Source organism: Nicotiana tabacum, chromosome 11, assembly GCF_000715075.1.
Source record: "Nicotiana tabacum cultivar K326 chromosome 11, ASM71507v2, whole genome shotgun sequence".
Classification (NCBI taxonomy): domain Eukaryota; kingdom Viridiplantae; phylum Streptophyta; class Magnoliopsida; order Solanales; family Solanaceae; genus Nicotiana; species Nicotiana tabacum.
This window is the reverse complement of record NC_134090.1, coordinates 129,252,309-129,262,488: the sequence shown is the minus strand read 5'-3', so window position 1 is coordinate 129,262,488 and position 10,180 is coordinate 129,252,309.

Below are 10,180 nucleotides of genomic sequence, written 5' to 3'. Positions count from 1 at the left end.
ATAATCTTTGCAAGTAAAAGCTTAGTTGATGCTAGTTGTAAGACTTAGCCTGAACAACCTATTAGTTTCTAAAAGTAGTTGCTCGAGCATACTCTTCCAATATATATATACACATACACATACATATACATACAATGAATGAACTGTATAATCCGTTAAAGACAGTCTTAGTTGGATTCACTTAAGAAGACAAGAATACTCAATTCAAAGTGAAGTTAAATGTAAGAATTTAAGGAAACATAGACTCTTATGAAACACATGAACATACCATTTAGACAATATATGAGCTGGCATTTCATATCTATAATAAAACCAGAACTTCGCAGCATCATGTCGAGCTTATGGAACCAAGATTCTTACACAGCTGAAGCTAAACATGAAAGCATATCAAACCACAATAATAGAATAAACAACCCTAATATGATTTGTAGACACTCGTAATTTTATGCCAAATACTAATATGATGTGCTAAAAGATCTTTTCTCAATTACATAATTGACCTGTTAATCCCTCTCAATACAATCCAATTTAACTCCCTTTAAATTAAAAAAAAAAACATGTTCAATGATCTTAAACTACGAAAGGCAGTACAAGTAGTAGAATGCTTGATCCAGCTAATACGGAAAAGAAAATAGAGAGAAAATGCAAGTTCATGTTTCTCACTGAAGCAATCTCAAACTATAAAATTTTAAAAAAAATTGACCCAAGATGAGACTTGGCTTTTGTTTATTATGCCCACAAGAGAAAAAAACAGAAGTTCCAACTTCTAGATAAATAATAAACCTCATTCCTCGAACTATATTTTCTAGTACCGGCTGAAAGGGCCCTTCCATTCCCCATTCACAAAAGAGTTGGGACTTTTTTGATGAATCTGTTTGCTTACTCTGACGTGGATGTCGATTTGACAATAATTGAGATTCATACTTATTGTCTTTCTCATTGTCTGTCTTGTTCAAATTGGTCTCATGTGTCGAGAAAACTACAATAGTCATAAACTATAACTACATGGATGCTCTGTGCTAATTAGAGTGAATAGTTCTCAAAACATCCAGTACAAGAAATATTTAAGGGTCAGACTAAGCAATAAGATGACAAAGTGATACAACTAGTTGTAATTAACTCAATAAAGTATAATAAACCAACAAAATTAAACCAAATTTATACTGCTCATAGGTTCATTTTGCCAGTGTTGACTTAACCATTATTCTTTTAATTTCCAAATTCATAGAAATTCGAGTCACGTGATAAATGTTTAAAAAAGAATATGCGCAAAGATTCTCCAGACGGGCTTTTACTTAAAGGTACAAAGATCTACAAAAATTTCACCTGTGTAAATTAAAATTTACCACAGTCAAACACTATTGTTTTATATTTTTTGTTAGCTTAGCTCCATAATGATGAAGCTTTTCTACATTTAATCACTGCAAAACCAGAAAAAATATTGGTATGATGCTATATTGTCAGAATGGTAGCGTCCAGACATGGATATAGACCTACACTTGACATGCTCAAGCAGTTACTCGTGAAGGCAAAGCTGGAGCATATTGTGGCTAATAGTCTAAGTGATTATAAATTCACATCGAGTAATGTCAAATTAGATCCTAAGTTGGTTCAAGGTTATTTGATTTTTGCTTTCGATTTTTATTCATGATGTCAACAATACAGAGTATTGCACTAATTATCATACTAAAACCAATGAACCACAACAAGTAGGACAAGGGGTTAAGATACACCTCAATCTTTGACAAAAGCAAACATCAATATATATGTCATTACAAAAGTATGACAAATGCAATTTTTCTAACATCAGAACTCCTAAAAACATAAGGTTCAATAAAATGAGACTAATCCAATACAGGGTTTTAAATTTATTTCTATGTATATTCCCTGTGTTTTCGTATTAAAATGGCGATACGTTATTCTAGTATGTGTGATTGCACATTTTGGCAAAGAACTGCCCAGTCCGCATAACATTCAAATCAACCAGACAAATGCTATGAACTATCACAAGTGTGAGAAACAAAATGTCACGACCCAAACTGGAGGGCCATGACTAGCACCCGACCATACTTGCTGAGCACCAACGTACATTTTATCTAACCTTTTTCTTATTATCTTTTAGGGTTGATAAGATTAATATAAATGGTAGACATGGATCATGGACAACCAACAATAAAATATGATGGCATGAACATGCATAACATGGGATGACCAGACAATCAAGAAACTACATATAAGGTACGAGCTACCACGCTACCATGAAAGATTATACAACAAAAACCAGCCGACAAGGCATACCAAACTATACATGAGTCGACACCTGTCTATGAGCCTCTAAATGAACATAAGTGCTGCAACATAGCCGGAATAGGGCCCCGACATACCCATAATGTCTATAACAAAATGCATACCAAGACCACGGCAAGTCCGGAGAAGGGATCTTGCCAATCACTGCTGAACTAGACAACCTACTGTGGTAGGGGAGCTGCATCTGCCTGTCTATCAGGGCCTGCAGCACGACATGCAGCGTCCACAAACAAAAGGACGTCAGTACGAATAAAGTACTAAGTATGTAAGGCAGGGAACCATAAATACGAACAGTAATGTAAGTAGGGATAGAGAATATATAACCTGGAACATCTGAGTACCTCTGAGGGCTACTGACATGCAATGCATGATACATATGTATGTATACATAAACTTTTAAAACATACGCCTATGTGGGCATCATCATCATCATATCGTACCCAGCCGTAATAGGCTCGGTAAAAAACGTACCCGGCCATCATAAAGCTCGGTAGAATCGTACCCGGCCATGTGGAGCTCGGTAAAACCCAATTGATTAGTGGTTGCACAATAGGTGTCGTACCCGGCCGACTATAGCGCGGCTCGGTAGAGTAAAATAGATACATATATATAATGCATACTCGACTCATGGAATAACATTCTAAACCTTTCGGAGTGACGTAAGGTCGGTATCCTCTATACACGTTATTAGGACTAACTCTTCACTATGAACCTTATAAGAATCAGGAAGTACCAACAACATTGATAACATAAGAATAAGAGAAGCAACATTAACATCAATCGTTCCATAAGAGGGAAAGCAATGTAAGTACTGCTAGCTTCTAAGAGTAGAGTATCTTTGGAAGCTCGTTCATTACATTATGTACAATCGGAGTCGTGCAAAAGAAGAAAAGGGATAGCCTCACATACCTTGTATATACTGCCCCAATCGCAAGCTATGCAATTGTCACAACTCCTTAGTCTACAATAAGAGAAATGATACTATCGTTATCATTTAAACGTCATAACTATTATGTATCGACCACAACCTATTTTACGCTGAAACGGACAGCACCTCCCCTATATATATATAACTTCACACCATTCAAAACAATCACCAAACAGCCCAAACAACATCAATAATAAACACAATTAGCTTCCCAAAACAGTCCACGCACAACCTAATTACATCATACATACGACGACCACCGTAGTCGTGTCAAACGACCAGGAAATATTACGAATAACTATCAGCCCACAACCCTACATATATATGGTGTTTCTCCACACCCTTCAACCTCTAAAACTCCACAAAACAATAGTAAAACATGCAGCCCAACAGCAACACAAAACAGTCCACAAAACAGTCCGCTACAAGTGAATAACTCGAACTCACGGCTTCCGATCACCGTCCTGTGAGTTCTTACATGTATAGAACGAATTACCATGAATTCACAGCAGAGAAAAATGTATGAAAGATGGCAGTAACTTACCTTACTTGTTGGATAACTCAGCCCTTCCCTTGGTTCTTCAAACTTTAGGTTTTACCTTCAAATAGAACTTGAAAGAGAGGGAAAATCGATTAGGGTTGTGTGGGATTTTTGGGGAGGCGTTGCAGGGGTTAACTTTGGTTTTGAGGGTCTGAAATATGGATGAAATAACTGAGTTCATAATCCCTTAAAATTCCTCTCTTGGCCGACTTAGGTCTTTTAATTTTGTCCTGTCATTTTGGCAAGTAGGTGATGCACCTACCTGTCATCTACCAATCTGCGCAGACTTGCAAAAATATGAATATCTCTATACTCTAAGATTGTATTGACAAACGGTTTAATGCATTGCAAACTAGACTTATATATCTTTAATTTGGTGGGTAGATCACCCCATAATTCCTTGTAAATTAGGAGAAAAGCTTAGAAATATTTGACCTAATGTTTAAGTAAAATTATGAACCTAAGTTGCGATAACGTTTGTCGACTTTTGTTTCATAACTCGTTTGAATTCAAGACTTATGATACGGATATTATATGATTCAAATACCTTAATACATGACCTCTTGAGTGTATTAAGAACCTCTATGTTTACCTGAAAATACGAGTTACAACATCCTTGATTCGTTTAACTTCTAATACTTGTTAATCACCCTTGTACCACTTAAGACCAATAGGATTAACTTCTTATCATCTCAAAGGTAATTCCTTCTTGGATTTATGTTAACTAATATATGTCAGGAACTAACACGTGTGGATATGGGTTGTAACACCCTTCCCCCCTTAGGAACATTCGTCCTCGAATGTAAGGGTTCATGGGGAGTTTAAATCGCCGTGGATTCCGGCCAAGTTTCTCCCATAAATAGAGGACAAACTTGCAAGAAGTTAACTCAACGTATGGCCTTACAAGAGTATACAAAGCATTATGGACATGTACATTATCTGCATATCGCCATTTTGTATTAAGGAAGAGTATTCTCAAGTTATTGCTTACCTCATATAGCCATTTCACCTTCCAATGTATCATGTGTTCCACAAGTATCCTTGTTATCTTCATTCTGGAATAGGTACGGGTATTTAGACTTCATCTCCTCTTCTGCTTCCCATGTCATTTCTTCCAAATTCTTGTTCCTCCACAATACTTTGACGGAAGCTACATCTTTTGTTCTCAGCTTGTGGACTTGTCGATCTAATATAGCTACTTGCACTTCTTCATATGATAGGTCCTCTGTAACTTGTACATCTTTGATAGGGACGACTCGAGAAGGGTCTCCAATACATTTCCTCAACATAGATACATGGAATACCGGGTGGAAAAATTCCAATTCGGATGGCAATTCTAACTCATAAGCAACCTGTCCAATTCGTCGAAGAATTTTATACGGCCCGATATACCTTGGACTCAGCTTACGTTTCTTCCCAAAACGCATAATACCCTTCATTGGTGAGATCCTCAGGAAAATCCAATCACCAACCTCAAACTCCAGATCACGACGTCGGACATCGGAATAAGATTTTTGCCTGCTTTGTGCCGTCCTCAATCGCTCTTATATCACTTTCACCTTCTCAATAGCTTGGTGAATCAAATATGGCCCATATAATTCTGCTTCACCGACTTCGAGCCATCCAACTGGTGATCTATATCTCCTCCCGTATAGTTCCTCGTATGGGCCATTTTAATACTGGAATGGTAGCTATTATTGTAGGCGAATTCTATGAGTGGAAGATGGTCGTCCCAATTTCCCTTAAAATCTATAACACATGCTCGTAGCATATCTTCCAGTGTCTGAATGGTACGTTTAGCCTGTCCGTCAGTCTGCGAATGAAATACAGTGCTGAGATTCACTTGTGTGCCTAAACCCTTCTGAAAAGACCTCTAAATGTTAGCTGTAAATTGAGCTCCTCGGTCTGATATAATAGATACCGGCACACCATGAAGCCTAACAATCTCCTTGATATACAACTTCGCATAATCTTTAGCCGTGTAAGTTGTATTAACTGACAGAAAATGGGCACATTTTCTAAGTCGATCAATTATCACCCAGATGGAGTCAAACTTTTGATAAGAGCGAGGTAATCCAATAATGAAGTCCATATTAATCACATCCCATTTCCAGGTCGGAATCTCTATATTCTGAAGCAATCCACCAGGTTTCTGATGTTCTATCTTTACTTGTTGACAATTGGGACACTGGGCTACAAATTCTGCAATAGACTTCTTCATGTTATCCCACCAATACTGCTCCTTGACATCATGATACATCTTTGTCGAGCCGGGATGGATGGAATATCGGGATTGATGAATCTCATTCATAATCTTCTCTCGCAACCCTGCCACATTAGGCACATATAATCGGCCCTGGTATCTCAGTGCCCCATCTCTTCCGATCTCAAAAGCCATACTTTTACACTGTTGAATGCTTTCTCTTAATCGTACTAAGATAGGATCTTCATATTGTCGTGCTTTTACCTCGGCTACCAAAGATGATTCTGATGTATTCTGTACAGTAACACCTCTGTCATCAAAGTCTAACAATCTGATTCTCATATTGGCTAGCTGATGAAGCTCTTTAGTCAACCCCCATCTACCTGCCTCAATATGTACTAAGCTTCCCATTGATTTACGGCTGAGAGCGTCTGCCACAACATTGGCTTTACTGGGATGATACAATATCTCGACGTCGTAGTCTTTCAGTAATTCAAGCCACCTACGCTGCCTCAAATTCAACTCTTTCTGCTTGAATATGTATTGTAAACTCTTGTGATCTGTGTAGATGTCAACATGGACGCCGTATAAGTAGTGCCGCCATATCTTCAAAGCATATATTACTGCAGCCAATTCCAAATCATGAGTTGGATAATTCTTTTCATTCTTCTTCAATTGTCTTGATGCATAAGCAATCACCTTCCCACGCTGCATCAATACGCACCCCAAACCTATACCTGAGGCATCACAATATACCACATAACCTTCTGTTCCTTCAGGGAGAGTGAGCACTAGTGCGGATGTCAATCGATTCTTCAGCTCCTGAAAACTACGTTCACAAGTATCAGACCACTGGAACTTGGTATCTTTCTGTGTTAACTTAGTCAATGGTGATGATATAGAGGAAAACCCTTCTACAAAATGCCTATAATATCCTGCTAGCCCTAGGAAGCTGCGGACTTCTGATGGTGTTGTAGGTCTCGGCCAATTCTTTACTGTATCGATCTTCTGAGTGTCGACACTAATACCCTCGCCAGATATCACATGGCCAAGGAACACTAGTGAGTTCAGCCAAAATTCACATTTGGAGAGCTTAGCATATAACTTACGATCCTGAAGCGTCTGTAATACTATCCGCAAGTGGCCCGCATGTTCTGCCTCCGAACGAGAATACACTAGAATGTCATCAATGAATACAATCATGAACACATCAAGATAGGGCCTAAATACAGTATTCATGAGATCCATAAAAGCTGCTGGGGCATTTGTTAGCTCGAACGACATCACCAAGAACTCGAAGTGCATGTATCTTGTCCGGAAGGCCGTCTTTGGAATATCCTTCTCCTTAACCCTCATCTGATGATACCCTGAATGTAAATCAATCTTGGAGAAATACTTGGCACCTTGGAGTTGGTCAAACAGGTCATCAATTCTTGGAAGTGGATACTTGTTCTTTATAGTAAACTTATTCAACTGTCGATAGTCGATACGCATCCATAACGACCCGTCTTTCTTCCGCACGAATAGGACTGGTGCACCCCAAGGTGAAGTGCTAGGCCTAATGAAGCCCTTATCCAGCAAGTCCTTCAACTGCACCTTCAACTCTCGCAACTCTGTCGGGGCCATTCTGTATGGAGGGATAGAGATCGGTTGAGTGTCAGACAACACATCAATGCTAAACTCAATCTCCCTTTCAGGAGGAAGGCCTGGGAGTTCATCTGGGAAAACATCTGGAAATTCATTGACCACGGGGATTGATTGTAAAGTAGGCGGTTTCGCCTCCGCATCCCTAACGCGAACGAAATGATAAATGTAACCTTTTGAAATCATTTTCCTTGCCTTAAGATAGGAAATAAACCTACCTTTTGGTGTAGCAATGTTCCTTTTCCATTCAATGATGGGTTTACCAGGAAATTGAAACCTAACCATCTTCATACGACAGTCAACATTTTCATAGCATTAGGCCAACCAGTCCATTCCCATTATTACATCAAAATCAACCATTTCTAACTCAAATAAATTTGTCGAGGTTTGACGACTACAAATCATCATAGTGCAACCTCTATATACCCTTCTAGCAATCACAAAATCTCCTATCGGAGTAGATACCGCAAGGGCTTTACTTATCAATTCAGGTTCAATGCCAAACTTATTAGCCACAAAGGGTGTAACATATGATAATGTAGATCCCGGATCAATTAGCACATATACATCATAAGAAAACACAGATAATATACCTGTAACAACATCTGGAGACGACTCGAGATCCTGTCGACCTACTAGAGCATAGGTTCGGTTTTGACCACCACTCGAACTCGGCACTGCACATCTACCTCTACCACGACCTATCGACTGCTGAAAACCCCGTGCTGGAGGTCGAACTGATAAGGAAGAAGCAGACACAGATCCAGTCGGCTGAGCCATACCATCACCTCCCCTATTAGGACAATCCCGCATCATATGGCTAGGTTGTACGCAAGAATAACATGCATCAGAACCTCAACGGCACGGTCCAAAGTGGGCCTTGCCGCACTGATCACAACGTGGTGTTGTGGGTCTCGTCTGATGAGTATCCTTGTGATGTTGCGAGCCTGATGCCTGCGAACTCTGACCTGGACCAGAATAGGTAAATCGATCATATCGAGGCCTCTGAAACTGTGGAGGAGCACTAGCTACAGGTGGCGCCGAACTTCTCGAAGACTGGGGCCTGACGCTGCCTCTGAAGTCATTAGAATACCTTGCAAATCTCGCCCTTTTATCTTGGCCCCTATCCTGCTCCCTATCTGCCCTCTGCTGGCGCTTACGATCCTCTAGGGTCTGGGCATAAGCCTGAATACAAGAAATATCCATGCCCTCCACCAAGGAGGCTGTCGTGCACTCATTTATCAGATGTGGTCCCAATCCGTTCACGAACAAATGCACCCTATCACTCATCTCGGCCACCATATAGGGAGAATACCTTGCTAAAGAATCAAACTGCATATTGTACTCTCGCACACTCATATTACCTTGTCTAAGGTTCAAGAACATATCAGCTCTAGCTCGTCGTATCTCAACTGGCAAGTAGTGACGAAGAAAGGCCTCAGAAAATTCCTTCCACACAGTTGGAGAAGCGTTCGGACCCCTGGATCTCTCCCAACTATCATACCAGAGAACCACTAAATCCCGTAGCCGATAAGAAGCCAACTCACTGCCTCTGTATGACTAACATGCATAACCCGCAATGTACGATGAACTTGGTCAATAAAAGTTTGCGGGTCCTCCTTGGGGTCTGATCCGGTAAACACTGGAGGGTCTACATTAATAAAATCACGAACTCTCGTACTAACTGGTTTATCGACAGCACCTGTATTCTGCCTCTGAGCCTGAGCATCTACCAAGCTAGTCAATAACTGCAAAGCACTCCACATATCCTGGTCTGTAGTGCCAGACGGAGGAACTGGAGGTGCTGGGTGCCTCGTAATATCCTCTGGAGGAGACGGAGTAGATGAGGTATGAGACGGCATCTCATTCTGAGCCTCACTTTGGCCTGCTCTAGCTTGGGGCACCTGACTGGTATCCTCTCCCGCAGCTGTATCAAGCCGTCTACTAATTGTTTGCTTCCTAGTCGAAGGCATCGTTGAAAGAAAACAAGGTGAATATTAGAGACGAACACTTACGACTCAACTCTACGTACGATCTAGATTCAGGAAGAAGGTAACAACCCTAGATGTCATGTAGCCTCCTGATTATAAATGTGGTACGCTACACATCCATAATCAAGACTCTACTAGACACGGCTCATAGACAATCCCTAGGACAGACTTGCTCTGATACCAAGTTTGTCACGACCCAAACTGGAGGTCCATGACTAGCACCCGACCATACTTGCCGAGCACCAACATACATTTTATCTAACCTTTTTTTATTATCTTTTAGGGTTAATGGGATCAATATAAATGGTAGACATGGATTATGTACAACCAACAATAAAATATGATGGCATGAACATACATAACATGGGATGACCAGACAATCAAGAAACTACATATAAGGTACGAGCTACCACGCTACCATGAAAGACTATACAACAAAAACCAGCTGCATACCAAACTATACATGAGTCGACACCTGTCTATGAGCCTCTAAATAAACATAAGTGCTACAACATAGCCGGAACAGGGCCCCGACATACCCATAATGTCTATAACAAAATGCATAC